Source organism: Carlito syrichta, unplaced genomic scaffold (assembly GCF_000164805.1).
Source record: "Carlito syrichta isolate Samal-C Ts95f unplaced genomic scaffold, Tarsius_syrichta-2.0.1 Scaffold269265, whole genome shotgun sequence".
NCBI classification, from domain to species: domain Eukaryota; kingdom Metazoa; phylum Chordata; class Mammalia; order Primates; family Tarsiidae; genus Carlito; species Carlito syrichta.
The window spans coordinates 16,069-32,268 of NW_007213361.1; the positions used below are offsets into that span (position 1 = coordinate 16,069).

The 16,200-nt window shown below is 49.6% G+C and overlaps 1 protein-coding gene across 1 annotated transcript in view; it reads right to left on the reverse strand.

Annotated features, from left to right (window-relative positions):
- Window positions 1-16,200, reverse strand: part of ZNF536 (zinc finger protein 536) — a gene marked incomplete at both ends in the record, with an annotated part of 92,560 nt that overhangs the window by 14,162 nt on the left and 62,198 nt on the right.

Consider the following 16,200-nt stretch of genomic DNA (forward strand, 5'->3'; position numbering starts at 1 on the left):
AAAAAAATGTGTCTCAGCTGAGTTCCTAGGACATGCAGACATACAGCTATTTTGGGACAGGAAAGAAAATTATCCAAAACTGATCATTTCTTCCTTGTAGAGTCTTGTATCCATCACTGGCTGGTGTAAGCTCATGAAAGGGAGAAGAAAAAAGTATGGAAATGTGGTTCTACAATTAGCCCATGATAAACATATAGTGGCATATTCAAAGTCATATGCAGAAACTCAGCTGCAAAACACCCATGAACCTACAGCCCTGCAGTTAAATCTTTGTGCAGTGACTTGAGAACTTCCCCTGTATAGTACCAATACAAATTTTCCTTCCTGCTGTTATTTGTTATGTAACCCAAACCATTAGAAAATGGAATGAAATTTACATACGGTTGCCTTCTGCACAGAAACCATGGGACCTAACAGTAAATAAAGCTGGAAACTGTCTAGTGGTTGATGGGTGTGGGATTGCAACACTAGAGGCCTGACATCACACTGCCAAAGAAATGACACCAGAAGCAGGGCAGGAAGCGAGGAATCTACGGCTCAGAAGACGGGAGGCAAGGAGGCTTTTCCTGGCCTGGCTTTCCTTCTGGAGTCGAGGACCTCCTGGCAGAGTCGGAGTTTGAGGGGCTGGCCCAGAATCTAAGCCCTTGAGGCTAGCAGGGTCTTGGCCGTAGCTTCCAGCCCACCCTCGAGAACTCACGGTGAATCCCTCCAGGAGAACAAGGGAACCTTCTGGGAAAATCAGGAGATCTGTGAGTTCAGAGATCAGAATAAATAAGATCTGTATCTTCCAAGCAATGGAAAATGCAAATTGCTTCTATGCTGCAACGTCCATCCATGTTCTCTGCGGGCAGCCCAAAGGGACAGGTGTACAGACCACGAGCGAGATAAAGGCACACACTGAACCCTTATTTGGATGTCTGCTCCGAGCAACTGTGGAGACCCTTGGCTTGGAGCAACCTCTCTGCCTCAGGACTACGTGCGACATATCATCACCTTGCACAAGGCCTTCGAAGGCTCGCTTTGAATTGTTGCAGAACTATTCTAAGGGTATAACTAACTACCCGTCTTTTTCTCATAATCTTGCACAAGTACAAAGTCTAAACTCATCCACGTGGAGAACTTAAAGTCCGTCACCCTCCCCCCCACAGGCCCTGGATCGCGGTCATCCAGATGAACGTGGAAAAGCTGCCAAAGACGACCTACTGATAAGGGCAACAGGCACAAGAGAGTGTTCAAAGTTGCATTAGACAAATGCCCACACATGGTCACGGCAGACCACTCCATACCCTACAGGCTGAGGCTGCCAGGAGCTGCTGCCAGAAGAGTTGACCACCTCCCAGAAGAGCAATGGTCAGATGCCAGTTCCAAGCCAACTACACTCTAGGTCGAAACAGCTGGAATGCCATCTTCTCCCACTACCTCCCATCCCACCTGAACTGACTGCATCTGCCCTCTAGTGTCAGTCAGCTTTCCTTTTGCTGGGCTCATAAGGGTCAGCTTAAAACAAACAGGAGCCTGATTAAAATTCTGCCCAAGTGCTCCTGGCAACACAGTCAAGATACTCAATTTAAGTTTGGACGTCCATGTTGATTTGAGTTGTAAACAGGACTGAAGTGTCCTGAATGTGGGCTTCAGAATAGAGGTAGGCGGGGGCAGATTTCGAAGTTAGCTTGCTGCAGGTTCTCCCGTTGTGGGATTTGAACTTACCCACAAGCGTCTTCTGAAGGCGCCCACCTGCGAGCAATAGTGAGGTGGCAGCTGTTAAGCAGAAGCTGGGGAGTGATTTTGGAGGGCACTGTTTTCCTGCAGCTGTGGGGGAGTGCCTGCCCAGGGCACAATACAGAGAAATACAGAGATAAGGCCACCACTGCGCCAGCATCCTTCACAGTTGAGGATGAGCCGTGCCTTACTAGATGTCACTCTAAGTGATGGCCTGTATCTGTTTTCCTTTTATCTTTCTATCTTGGATATGTGTGGCCCAATAAAAAGAATAAATTTGTAAGATAAACAGCTTTCTTTGCAGATTTAAGAGTCTAATTTTCACTTTACACAGAAATGTGTTTTTTTGGAAGGCCAGAAGGCCTATGGCGTTTACTCTTAGACTAATCCTACTGGAAAAACAAACTGAGCAACGATGAAGGGTAATTGTGGGTGGTCTCAGGAAGTGTCCGGAGAGATTGAAAGCCAAATGCAGTGGCGGCCGAGGAAGCACTGGCCTGGCTGCACATGCACATGTGCTGCGTGCGAGTCCACGCCTGTGCCTGGATGGGTCTTGGTGAGTGCTTTGTGCGGAATTCCACCCAGCTCCACCCAGAACCTGGACGTCTCGTTCAGAGAGGAAGACACGGCTGCTCTCTGACTCTCTGTCTACCCAGAGCATAAAAGTACTTGCGCCTAACCCTCTGCAAGCTGCAGGACTGCGCCATCGCTTTGCCTGGCACCCGATACCACCAGCCCGTGAAAAGCAGGCCCTTGTCCTGGCTGCAGACAGACCGGCCCTGCCCAGGAAACAGGCAGTGGAAATGGAGAAGCACTGCAGAAGGCGCATCTGTGATCCTTTGCCACACTGCTTTTGTGCATTGGTTCAAGCGTCTTCTCTTTCTTTTCCTCCAGCTGGTGGTGTTTCTTCCCTCCTACCAGACGCTTTCTCTAACTGTGTTGGGTAGGTTGAAGGTGGGCATATGGACAGAGGTCAGCCTCAGACCTACCATCTGCTCCTCCTTGTTCACCTGAGAAAGGAGGAACAGCCCTGCCAGTTCCTAAAGACTGAGACACCATCCCAGGGAGCGGGGCATTCATCTGCGGCTGGGAGGCCGTCTCCTTGCCTACCATACCCTCCACCTGGGTGTGCTCTGGGCTCCCACTTGAAGAACTGGCTGAGAAATGGCTCTTGCGACCTCTGCTTCTTTTCTTGATCGCACTGAATAATATGGGACCATTTCTTCAAAAGAAGGTCTCTTGCATGGATGCAACAAATAATATTCCAGAGGGACACAGGCCATATGTACAACCCTCCCAGAGTTTCAGTGAAGAACAAGTGAATTGAGGTAGGTATCAAACAACTCTGCCAGCCCTCTCCTGTGCCTAAAAGCAGAAAACAATTTGTTCAGAAAAAGGAGGAAATCATCTCAAGTTATGTTTCAGGATTACCACCGCATTATTGGTGGTAAGGAGACATTAGACAGTAGATCTCCATAATCTTGTCTTCTTAGGGTCAGAAATCATGCCTTCTCCATTTCCATTTGTTTGTTTAAATACTCCGAAGACACAGCAAGTTTGGCCTAGATGAAGGTGACATGAAGTTGCGTCCCTTCCCCAAGTATTCAGAGGGAGGGTGGGAGGATGGGGGAATGAAGCAATAATAAATTGCCATAGATCATCATTGAATCTTCATCATCAGCTGAACCACAAACTAGCAGTGCCTGCTAGACAAAGAAACAGACGCTCAGAAATGCAAGTGACTTTCTAAGACTTCAAGCCGAGACACACACAAACCATGATCCGTAGCTGCCTGACACGGTCCCCGAGATGGGCGATCTTGCTGCAACACACATGACCTCAGCATCTAGGTGCCTCGTCACACACACAACCTTACTCATGTGTAATGTGTCTGGAATCTTACAAACTGGTTTACAAAATGACTTTGTGCGTTTAAGGGCAGATATTTTCCCCAGGTTATCGCTCCACACTGAGCTGCCTTGGTCTACACTTGAGAGAGGCTGACCCAGGAGTTAGGCGGCAGAGTCCCCTCCGTCTGGGTCCCTGATATCCTGCTGTCCTTAGGCAACTCCCTTCACTCTCCTGTAGCCCCTGGTGCCCATCTGACCCATGGGGACCAGAACCCCATGGGTCTCTTCTGCTCTGGCCTCCTGTGGTGCTGAAGACCCCAAGCCCACTTCAGGCTGTCTCTACCCACTGCCTCTGTTTCTGGCCTTACCCTCTTCCACTTTGGCCTCAGTCTACAGCCAGATAAGAAACTTGGGGTGAGAGGCTGGCCTTTTTTTTAAGTAAAGGGGAAACATATAAAATACTAGAGATGTGAAGAAATGACTATGAAGAGGATGGCAGACGCTCCCAGAATAGTCCACGGATCGCTACATTTCTCAATTTCCCTCACTCCAAGTAGAGACCAGGTGATTAGTTCTGGCCAATGAATGAAGGCCCCGCGGAGGAAAGTGCCTGCGTCTCCTCCCCTCTCTTTTCCTGGGCCACAGTGGCCTCACAACACAAAGGTTGAGGAGACAGAACCACAGAATAGATGGCCCCGGGGTCGCTGAGTCACCAGCTCACATCAGACTTTAGGAAATGACCCACATCAGACTTTGCACGGATGAGAAATAAATCATAGTTCCATCCAGCCATAGAGTTTTGGGAGGCTGCTTTCTGGGGGAAGTCTAGAAGAGTCAGCCTTCTCCTAGGTCAGGGCTTCTGTGTTTACAGCCAGTCTTCCAGGGAGTCCTATTCATTCACAGAATGAAAAGTAAGAACCAGAGACAAAGACCGAGAAAGGCAGAGAGAGACGACAAAGGAAAGGAAAGAAAGGTTTCCTCTGGCAGTATGCACATCTTCTTGGTTCTCACTTTGTCCTCGGTGTCAGGCCACCTTGCCCTCCACAAGCCGCAAAGTACATTTTGGGAAGATTCCCATTAAAAAAAAGTCTGATGATGGTGTTGCTGTTGATGGCGATGATGACAGAGATAAGGGCCACACAGCGAATGGAGAGTCACCCCAGCGACCTCACATGAGTAAGGCAACCCTCTGGACCTGGACACTTACTACATCATGGCATAAAATGCCATGGTGTTTTAATTTCTACGGAATGTCTAGCATAACAGTAAATATGTTTTCCCAGATGAGATGTCAGTTAATTCTGAAAGTCTACCTTGTGCAAAGAACATTTAAAAATCACAGTTCTCACTTCATTAACAAAGAAGAAAACTATTTGTGGCATTTAAGGGGCAAAGAAGGAGTTCAGCAAGACACTGAAAAAACGCAGTTTTCTGAATGCCCTTGCCCACACATACCAGTGCTTTAAGAGCTTTTTAGGAGCAAGAAAATACTAACACCTTGGAGAAAGTCCAAAGGAATGTGTAGTTACTTTTTTTTTTTTTTTTGAGTTGGAGTCTTACTATGTTGCCCAGACTGGAGTGCAGTGGCCACTCCCGGCCATCGCAGCCTCGACCTGCTGGGCTCTGGCGATCCTTCCTCCCCAGCCTTCCAAGTAGCCGGAACTACAGATGCACGCTACCAAGCCCGGCTCATTTTTTGATTTATGGTAGAGATGAGGTCTCGCCTGCCCATGCGGGTCACGAACCTGCGGGCTCAGGCAATCCACTCACCTCAGCCTCCCAAAGGCGTGGGATGACAGGCTGAGCCACCGAGCCCGGCTTTTAAAAGCCTAACACTTGTCCTTATTTTGAAAACTTGAACAAACTCCAATATAGCAATGGTCATGTTAGAGATTCCTGGTGAAGGATCCCTCCCTTTTATTTTAAAAAATAATTTTAAACCAATGATATGCATCAATATTATAACATTGCTGTAAATAAGTCTACTTAATGCCTATAAGACATAATTCACGACTTGGGTCAGTATTAACTTGGTTTCTCTGCTGTTGCTTCAAAGTTCTCAGTTTTCTGATGGCCATATATAGTCCTGTTAAACAATGGAGCATTAGCATGGATTGGTGAAAATATTTGTTTAAATGAAGAGCTACTTTAGAAAAGGACATCCATTTGTGAGAGGGCAACAGGCAGCTTCCTTTCGGGTTACTGGAGCAGGAACAGGGATGGGTCACACTGGTGAGTCCCCAGGCACACGAGGTAGAGAGCCAGAATGTTCTCCATGTTGCATTTCTCACTTTCAACCCAAACTCAAAGCTAAGCGCAGCTCCATTTGCTTGTGGCAAGATAGGATTTCTGAAATTGGGGAATTAGGTCATCAAGAGGCTAACTTTTTTTTTTTTAAGTAAAGGGGAAACATATAAGATACTAGAATTTCAAATAGCTTCTCTAAAGCAACGTTTTGATGAGTTAAGTGAAAATGAATCAGAAACACATGGATTAAATTTCCCTTAAAATACACAAGGGCTTCAAAATCAAGAACTTTAGGCCAAATGTGTTTCTGGTTTTACCAAGCCCTGAGCTCTGTCCTAATTGTCAGGGGAGTCTACAGGACTTCCCTGCTGGTGACTGGGCCACCCATGGGGTTGCTTCCCTTTGGCATGGTGAGTTGCTGCTGTTGGCGATGCCCCTGTCATCCTCAGGCTGCTCTCTCTTGCCAAGGCCCTCAGGGCTGGCTGTGGGCTGGTGGTGGACAAGCACTCAGCCCCAGCCTAGGGACTGTGGCCATGGAGGCAGCAGGCAGGGTTTGGGATTCGCGGAATCGACCTAGGGCAAGACATCAGATGTGCTATGTCTCTTTGGGCTCCACACACCCATCTCCCTTCTCTAGCCTGGTCAGGGACAGTGGACTACAGCCCACCCCAGATCACGAGGGTGAATCACTGCTGAGCAGGATCACCCAGGAACCTGGTCTCGGTGAGAAGACCCAGGCAGGTGAAGGAGTCTAGAGCATTTCAGTCCGGGGAGCGCCTTCTCCTGAAAACAGCCGCTGGTGGAACGCAGAGCAGGGCCAGCTGCTGGCTCCACTGCCTTTGGAGTAACCCCCAGCTCCTTCTCAGGGGCCCACCCCCTTGCCATGTGGACCCTTGTTGCTCTGACCTCCCATTATTTCCCGACTGACTCCAGCCCTCCCCCCACCATCTTCCTGCTCTCCTCCGAGACTGGGTCCCAACTTGGGGCTTTGCTCCTACTTCCCCTCGCCTGGAACTCTTTTCCCCCAGGATTCACAAGAGACCCTCCTTATTAGGCTTTTGTCCGAAGGCACCTCCTTCATCGAGGGGCCGTCTCTAGCCACACTGGAGGAAGGAAATCTCTCTGGACCCTCAGCTCTCGGCCTCGCCCTTTCAGTCATGGCACTTGTTGCCCTCTGCAGGCCATGGGTGACTTGTGTGTTGAGCTGCTTCCTCCTGCGCTTCCCCAGCATAGGAGCTCCAGGAGAGCCAAGTCCAGTCACTGTTGTTCGCCCTGCAATCTCCAGCACGTGGGAGGGAACAGCTCCCGGTAGGTGCCAAGAAAGTTTTCCTTTTTCCTTTCATGGCATCAGATATTTATCTTTTTAAAAATTTTTTATTGTGAAGATGTGGAATACAATTCAGGATTCGGTCTACAAACACTGATCATGCAGGTACCCCTGTTAACGAGGTATGCCCCACCCTCCCCTTGCAGTTTCCCTCAACTGCCAATCCCACCCCCACCAACAGTTTTCCATTACTGCCAATCGCATTCTTATAGCATTATAATTGTTCAAGGCCACCTCATGAGTGAGAACATATGGAACTCTGTTCTTTGTTTCTGTGGTAAATCACTGAGCATGGCTGATTCCAAATCCATCCATGTTGCTGCAAAGTCCATATATATGTCTTTCTTTATGGCTGCATAATACTCCATTATGTATATGTACCACATTTTTTAACCCAGTCCAGCTTTGATGGGCAACATGGTCGGTTCCATGTTTTTGCTATTGTGAATAGAGCTGCAATAAACATACGTGTGCAGCTATCACCATACGCAAAAATTAACTCTAAATGGATCAAAGACCTAAACATAAAACCTCAAACGATAAGACTCTTAGAAAACACAGGAGACACCCTTATAGAAATTGGAACTGGGAACCAACTCCTACTGAGAACCCCAAAGGCCAATACCTCAAGAAATAAGATAGATAAGTGGGACCTCATCAAATTAACGAGCTTCTGCAAAGCAAAAGAAACCATCAAGAGAGCAGGAATACTTTTCTTCATAAGTAAAGCATCAGAGGAGGCAAGCGCATTGGCAGTCAGACACTAAAAACAGCGCCTGACTGTTGAGAAAATCTACTTTGAGGAGCCTGTAAGGGAATGATCCAGAGCATCATCCAAATCCCAGAAGAACTCCAAAGTACTCAGTGCATGCAGAGACTGGAGTATGATGCCGACCGAGTGGGGCAGACGGGTGATGTCCAAGGAGGCTTTTTGGAGAAGGTGGCCTCAGGGTGTCACTCAGTTCTCTCTCCAGCCAGGTAGAAGGAACCAAAAACACATAATTATAACCCACAAGCAATTTCTCTAGAACACAAAGATGTGTTGCTGATGAGGGTACCTTCTACCATTTCATTTACTCAATTCCTAGCTTAAAAGGGAAGTTTCACTCTCATAAGAAGAAACAGTCACATGTAAGCACAAAGAGATATTAATCAATAGAAGAGTACAGTAAAACAGATATTTTTAAAGTAATCTATGACCTGATTACTATTGTAGTCATTATAAAATATTTGTTCTTCCTTTGTTTTTTTTCAAAATTTAAGTACTCCTTTTTTTTAAAAAGACAACTATAGAAGTTTCTACTTTTTGCAAAGCATGAATTCCCACAAGATTTCTATGTAATTTATTTTCTTTAAGGAAAAAAAAACTATAGCTTTTAAGATCCTCTTAAGATAATTTACAACGCCTGTTTGGGTGGGGTGGGAATGGGGAGAGGATGGGCGGAGCTCTAATGCAGGAATTCTTACCTAAATGACGCCAAGAACGGGCAGGACTGATCTTTTTTCAAACGCATTTGGTCACCATAACTTGTGGAGCTGCGTTTTCCCTTGGGAATCATGCACATTGAAAGGAGAAAGGATGATTTGGAGATAACGCCTCCCCTGGAGACATGTTTTGCCATATTCTTTTTTAAACAAAGAAGACATCTTAAGCACCTTGCAATGTCTTTCATTTAATAGTTGGCAGAAGGCAAGTCCCTGATGAACACTGGCCTGTGTCTTTCTCTTTAACCAGCTGAGTGATCCAAGCTTTTAATATAGCCGTTCCAATTATTGTAAAAGTCATCTAGTACCTTATAACCACAAATATTGACAGTTTATTGCACAACACATTCCTGACATTTGAAGGTCACACCATACATAATACATACTCTTTTATAAAAGTGTCTGGAACAAAGAGATACATGATAAGCAATTACCTCTCCCAGCTTGTATGTATGTACAGTTCGGGCCGACTGAAGCCTACATGGGAGGCACACGCACCATTTTAAATAATCTATTGAGGCAGCATGGAGGCATTCATGATGGATCATTATGAAGCGGCCGTGTGCACACTGCCATCGGATTGGCTGGCCAGGGCCCGGGGTCTGGGCAAGCCTCCTCTGCCGAGTTCGAGACACAGAGCCTCTTGGTCTCGGAGAACCCTGTCTCACTTCACAACCACATTTTCCTCCAAAGCCGCTAAGCACAGCAGACTCACAGTATGTTCCTGGTTTTCCTCCTGGTTTTCCTCCTGGTTTACATGTGGCAGAAAGGAATTTTAAAAACCCACCAGGCCGGCTCCGATGCTCCCACCCCTCCCCAGCCGACGGCGGTGCCTCGGAGAGGCACTGACCACAGCACCGGTCACATACCCCCAGCGACACTGCATGGCCCGGGCCCATGGCAGCCACCGGGACGGGGGGCGCTCCGGCCCGACTTCAGCCCACCACAGGGGTGTGTGGCGGCAAGGCCTGGGCCAGAAGCCGGGGGTGGAGGACGCCTCAAAAGCCTCTGCCGACCCTGAGGGCGCCCGAAAGCTTCGGGACGTTCAGAGAAGGCGGGCGCTGCTTCCTTCTCCGAAGGCTTCTCTGTTTGGGGCCCACTTGTCCTTCCAGGGTTAAATCTGACCTGACGGACGGTTTCCAAAACCAGAACGGCCGGGCTCGGCGGCTCAGCCTCTAATCCCAGCGCCAGGGAGGCCGAGGCGAGGGGACGGCCCGAGACCCGCCCGGGCAACCTGGCGAGACCTCCTCTCCACCAGCAACCAAGAGCGCGCCGGGCGTGGCCGCGCGCCTGTAGCTCCGGCTCCTGGGCAGGGGAGGCCGAAGGATGGCCGGGCGGCCCGGCGAGGCTGCGCTGGCCGGGAGCGGGCCGCTGCGCTCCGGTCTGGGCCACGGAGTGAGGCCCCGACTCAAAACAAACAAACGAGTAAGTGGAGAGGTTCTGCAGTCTAAATGGCCTCAGGTCAGAACCAAGCTCCACCTGTTCTTACGAAGGCCCTCCTGGGCAAACCGCATAGCCCCTCCGGGGTTAGGCTTGCTGCTGGAAAAATGGGAGGGCGTAAGTCATGCCTCCAAGGACTCGACAGAGCACAGTATGTGAACCACTTAGCACGGTGCCTGGCTGAGGAGACGCTCCAACCAACAGCGACTTTCAACACAAAGCTTGTCCAAGAAACACGTGGTATGCACGCACGGCAAGGCGGGCGAGACCGGGGCCGTAGCTCCCCATCCCCAGTCAGCTCCAAGCTTTGCATCAGACACATACACAGCTCAGCATGAGAGGACATGCTTCTTTCCTGAAAAATCCAAGTTCTAAAGACCCAGGCAATTCTCCCAAGTTAGCAGAGAAAAACAATCCAGCCTGCAATGGAGCTTTGCATAGATGACAATCTTTAATCACAGATGAAGCGGCAGGTCATTAGAATGAACACCAACTCCCTTCCAGAGATACTAATGGCTGTTGTTTAAAAATATATAGAGATACGTGCATGTACAAACACAAATATATATTTTTAGAACTGTATTAAAATAAATAATTGGCAAACCCTCAAGATAATCAAAAGCTCCTCCAAGAGCAATTTTATTTGGATTTCCAGAACAAAGTCCTAAAATTTAAGACATAGGGCCAAAATGATTTCTATAAAGATGACGTGTTTATTAGCTTTAAATCCCAGGAAAGAGGGCTTCCTTATAAAGAACACATTTTTGCATCTGAAAAGCATGCCTATTAGGATGTGTGTGTTTCTTTAAGAAGCTATTCTGTTTTAGAGGGTAGCATGTAAGATAGGGCACCACGTGATCAGGAGGTTGCTATGGTAAATATGCATTTTTTATTGAAGAGTAAACAGTGGCAGAAAACAAGTGTCAATTGCCAGCTCTGAAGTTACTGCCATTTTTTAGCTGTACTGACTTACGCAGCCCTCTTCATTTGAGAACCTTTATCAGATGAATATGATCATTGGTCAATATTGAAATTTTTTTGAATAAATGCTGAACCCTTCAATACCTTATAGTAATACTTTAGTTGATACGTAAAAATTGACACCAAAAAAACAAGTCTAGCTGGCTCTGCTGATCAGGCAAGGCACGCAGATCTTCCTGGAGATCTGCAGCCCAGCTGGTGGACTTCCAGAGGACAAAACCTTCGGCCTTGGCTCAGGCCACAAAGCAGAGGAGCCAAGGAGACAGCTGAGGCTGCTCTACCGTCCATTGTCTTGGTGTCTGCAGACGCGTGGAAGCCAGAGTCGATGCCCTGCAAATGGCTCTCTCAGTCCAGTGTCCGTGTCCTTGGCAACACTGGTGTCCTAGGCTGCTTAAAGGGCAGTGCACTTTAGCCCATACTAGCATGATACTTCAAGCCAGGTTTTCACAGTTTTCCCCTTGCAGAGATTGGCAGGAGCATGAATTTATTCCTAGTCATTCTTGAGTGGCAACTTTGTTTTCTTCTGTTACATCCACAGGCGTGACCTTTCTCAATTATTAATGAGGCCACACCGCTCCTGTTAGCTTCTTGGTCCCATCCTTAGTGGCCCTTAACTGGCTTCTCTGGGTAGGTAAAAGGTTGGATTTTGTTCCTCTCTGACACCTGCCTTCCTTCTAGCCTGTAAAAGGTAGAGGACAGAGCTGAGATCCTTCCTCTTCCACACCTGGCACATAGTAGGCATCCAATCAGTATTCACCCCAAACCTACACAAATGAACAGACATGTGAATACACGAACTGACCCAGCTTCAGGACTAGCCTTCCGATGATCACAGATAAGTGTCACGCATAGGCAAAATTCTCAAAAGTAAATTCCCTGACTCTGGGATCCTACAAAAAAGCCCAAAAGAATTTTGGAAGAGGAACAGATAAACAAGATGAGCATGTCCTCCCAGGAGCCCCCCAGAAGGGGTGGGCAAGAACAAGCATCCCTTGCTTGTGAGGGGAGGAGGTAGCAGGCAGCTGAGCAGTGTCCACACAGCCCCAGTATGCAGAGCCCCCCGGTCCCCTAAGCCAGGGGGACACACAGATTGTAATTCCACCTGAACTCGCCTGCTCAGCCATGAGAGCACCGCCAAGCAATGAGATTTGTTTGACTCCAAGACCTGAATTCAAATCTCAACTCTGGGATCCTAAGCAAACCACTAAGGTTTCATGAGCTTCAGTTTCCTTGTTGGATCACTGTAGAACAGAACGTAGCATGAAGGAATCCGAGTGTTCCATGAGCTCATGGGTTTGCAAGGCCTTTGCGCAACTTAAACCCGGCAGTGGTGGCACCGTTCAGTGGAAAACCCACTGGGTCTGGGCTGCAGTCACTTCTGAGTCATGTGTCTGTAGATGCCTCCTAGCTTTGCCCAGCCTTGAACATTGACTATAAAATGAGAATGACGGCACCCACTTTGCAACCTCTGGTGAAAACCAAATGAAATAATGTGAGGAAAGGTCTTCCGGTAGATTCCCAACAGGCCACCCCCCCCACCACACACAAGGCCCAAAGCCTTCACTCATTCCCACATTTTCTATCCCAGAAGTTACAGCTCGTTTGACACCTGGCCTCAAAATAGCCCTTTGAGGTGAGTAGGAGAGGAGGAGGGAGGGGGACCTGGGCGGGGGACTGATAGGACAGCGCAGCGAGCAGACAGCATGCAGCAGCTTGGGCTTCACTTGCCAAGCTCTGTATCCTGCCTCCCGGCATCTCCACAGGGCGTCCTGCTAATCCACAACTACCCGGGTCCCAGGGCCCTTCAGCCCTGCAGGTCAGGGGCCCGGACTTGGGAGACCCTCTGCCCAGCTCATGCCCCACCTCAGGAAAGTGCACCTCCACACTGAGAAAGAACTCAGAGCCGTCCTGTGGACACTAAGCAGTGACTTGGAACGATGATGTGATTTAAGGGATACTGTCTCAATTCCAAAACATCTTAAGAATCTCTGAGCCAGCCCCGCAGGTCCACCAGGTAAGACTTTTCTCTCTGTGTCTCAAAACGTACTATTCCCTCTTCCTAAAATACAAACCCGAACACCAGTCCCAACCCTATCACCTCTATCTCACCGGGTCGATTCCACTGTCATTTGCTCTGATCTTCCAGACTAAGTCAGGTCTGCCTGATCTCCCTAGAACTTTGCCTCAGGATGACCATCAGAGTGTCCACTTACTGCACATGCGTGTGATTAATATCTGTCTCTCCTCCTAAACTACTCTTTAAAGGATAGCATGGGGTCTATTTTTCTCACTCTTGTGTCCCTAAAACCTCCAGGCACAGAGTGGGTTCTCAATAAATACTGGTGACTGACCAACTGAATGAATGATATTGGGGAAGCTCCCTTCCATGATCATGCAATCCAAGGAGGCTGTCTTTTCCTTTTGAGGGCTTGCCCAGCTTCCTTTGAACTGCCCTCCCTAACTGGGTGGGACCTGAAACCGAGTCCAGATGGCCTGTGTCTGTGAGGGGAGAGGCTGCAGCCAACCCTCACCGGGAAGAAAGGCAAAACACGGGAATCTCCCTTGTCCTGTGTCCTCTGTCAGTCCAGCTCACTTCTCCTGGGGCTCCAGGCTGCTGCTCCTCCAGGCTCCTCTTGAGAGGGCGCAGGGTTCCCACTGCCAAGGCCGGACCCCTTGGAGGAAGAGAAACCAGCTCTGTCGCTGGAGCCCCACCAGGGCCACTGTGCTGCTTGAGGCAGCTTACAATCCCTCCCCGCTCTCCAGGCCCTCCCCTGTCCGCACCTGCCCTGGCCAGGGCCCGACGTCCCCACGGAGACGTGCTTCTGTTCTGCAGCCAGGCTGGCAGCTCTCGGGAGCCCCACCCCAGAGCTGGGCGGGGGAGGCAGGTGGCGTGATTTGGGCAAACAGCACCTTGGGCTGCAGGAGGCCGGGCAGGTGGGCCCAGAACCATTGCTGGTGGAGGAAGCAGAGTCCAGGCCCTGGGGCAGCACATCAGGCCATTTGTTCTACCTCAGTACTTCCGCTGAGTTTCTGGGCCGAGGAAAAAATCTGCCCAGACATATGTTCTTGGGGGCGCCCCACCACACAGACACTCCGCGTGGACTACCAGAAGGAAGAAGCCAACCCAGCTTTCCCATCTGTGTGCTGCTCACTGGATGTTCCTCCCCCTCAGGCTGCAGCCCACAGCTTCCAGGCTCCCTCACAGCCTCCCCCCACCCCACACCCTGGTCCCTTCCCTGGGTCCCCCCAGCTGGGCATCCGCTGTCCTGGGTTGCTCAGGCGAATCTTTGTTCTGTTTGGTTTACTGTGGCACCCCAGTCTCCAGTAGGGCACCTGGCACACAGTAGGCATTTATTAAATAAATAGCAAGAATGTGACAAGGTGACATCGCCTTGCTGGATTAGATGCTAGTGACTTTACTGTGGAAGATGGCTTTCTCCATTCCCCCTGGAAGCCCTTCCATGCTAATATTCAAAGCAGTGCTGCACACACAGTGCACATAGTCCTGGGATGCTAATTTCCATCCTATACCGAGAGACACAACTAAATGTTGCAAGGTTATTCACAACTCCTGCCCCTTATCCTCTGACTTCTCCTTAGGGGAAAATTGCCCAGGAATACATTTCCTCATCTGTATGTTAAAGCACGGTTATAATCCACCTATCATGATTGCAATTTTGGGAATCAAAACGGAGATCCAAAACAGCACTGTGATCTACATTTTAGCCACATATATTATAATAAATTAAGTCAAAGAAAGAGTTCTGCATTAACTGCCGCTCTATTCCTTTAACACCCTATAAGAACACTGGAGCCACCCTGCGTGAGAGCCCACCCCCCGTCCCCTGCCTGCTGCCCAGGGCTGCCACATGGCCACTGCCCCATCCCCTACCCTGAAGGCTGAGCCTGCTGAGGGGTGGTGGGTGGACCATGTGCTCAGAGCATGAAGTGGATCAGACTTTCGCACCATGGGTTCAAAGCCATCCACGGCCACAGAGAGGCTGCTGGCCATCCCTGGTCATGGTATGCAGAAGCTTCTGGAAGGTGCAGGCGGTGTGGACGGCAGGCTGATGGGAGAGTCCTGGACTGACCTTTGTGGCCGCAGCTCCGCGGACCCGGCCAGAGAGGTGGAGGGGATACGTTGTGCCCACGGCCTTCGTGACCGAGCACTAGTCGGTCCTTTTCCATTCTCGGGCTTGGTTTCTGCTTCTGGATCATGTGGGGGCAGGACTCTAATTGAGACTGCAAAGGTTCGGTCACACAGGGCTTTCATGCGCTAAATTTGTTTTTAACATTTACAAATTTGGGACACTTCACTCACACGTTGTGGGGTTTCCAGCTTCTCTGAGTAACTGTGTTATCTGCCGACAGGGGTCTTCGGCCCAAAGAGCGAAGGTTGCTGGCAGAGCCGCGGGTGCCTCCTCCCCCCTGGGCTCCCTCCCTGCCTCTACTACCTGGCTGTCCCCCACCCTGCAGGCATCTTTCTGGATCTGCCCTCTCCGCAGAGATGATCCCAGATGCCCTTTCCACCTCTCGGAGCGGCCTTAATAACCTCAGTTGAGCAAACAAGGCAGAAGCCTCCAGACTAATTCTCATAATTATGATGGGTCTATTATTTCAAAGCCAGCGATGATTGTGGGGTCAGGTACTCAGAGGAAGAGGGAGAGAAACATACTTTAAAGTGATAGCAAATATCCTTGGATTCTTTGCTATAATACCAAATTGCATCCAGAAAGGCTGAGCCGTGTGCTCAGAGCCTTAGTCAAATTTCAAAGAGGCCTCAGGAGGAAGGGCAGTGATCAGAGAGAAAGATGGAGCAGCTAGGGGGCCAGGCAATTCAGAGACCGTGGTCCAGGACTCCATGGCTGGGCCCAAGCTAGGGGGATGGGACATGTTCTCCACCGCCCTGCTGCCGGGGGATCCCTCACCACACCGGGCCTCCCCCCATCTTCTCCAGGCTTGGGAGGTCCAGCCTTCTCCCCCCTGCCTCCCCCCATCTTCTCCAGGCTTGGGAGGTCCAGCCTTCTCCCCCCTGCCCCTGTGAAGGCTTCATGCCACCACCTCACGTCCGTCGCGGTCACAAAGTCTTGCCCGGCCTCCGGCACACCGCCGTCCTCAGAACCTTTTCTGAACATGTCTACACTATGACAT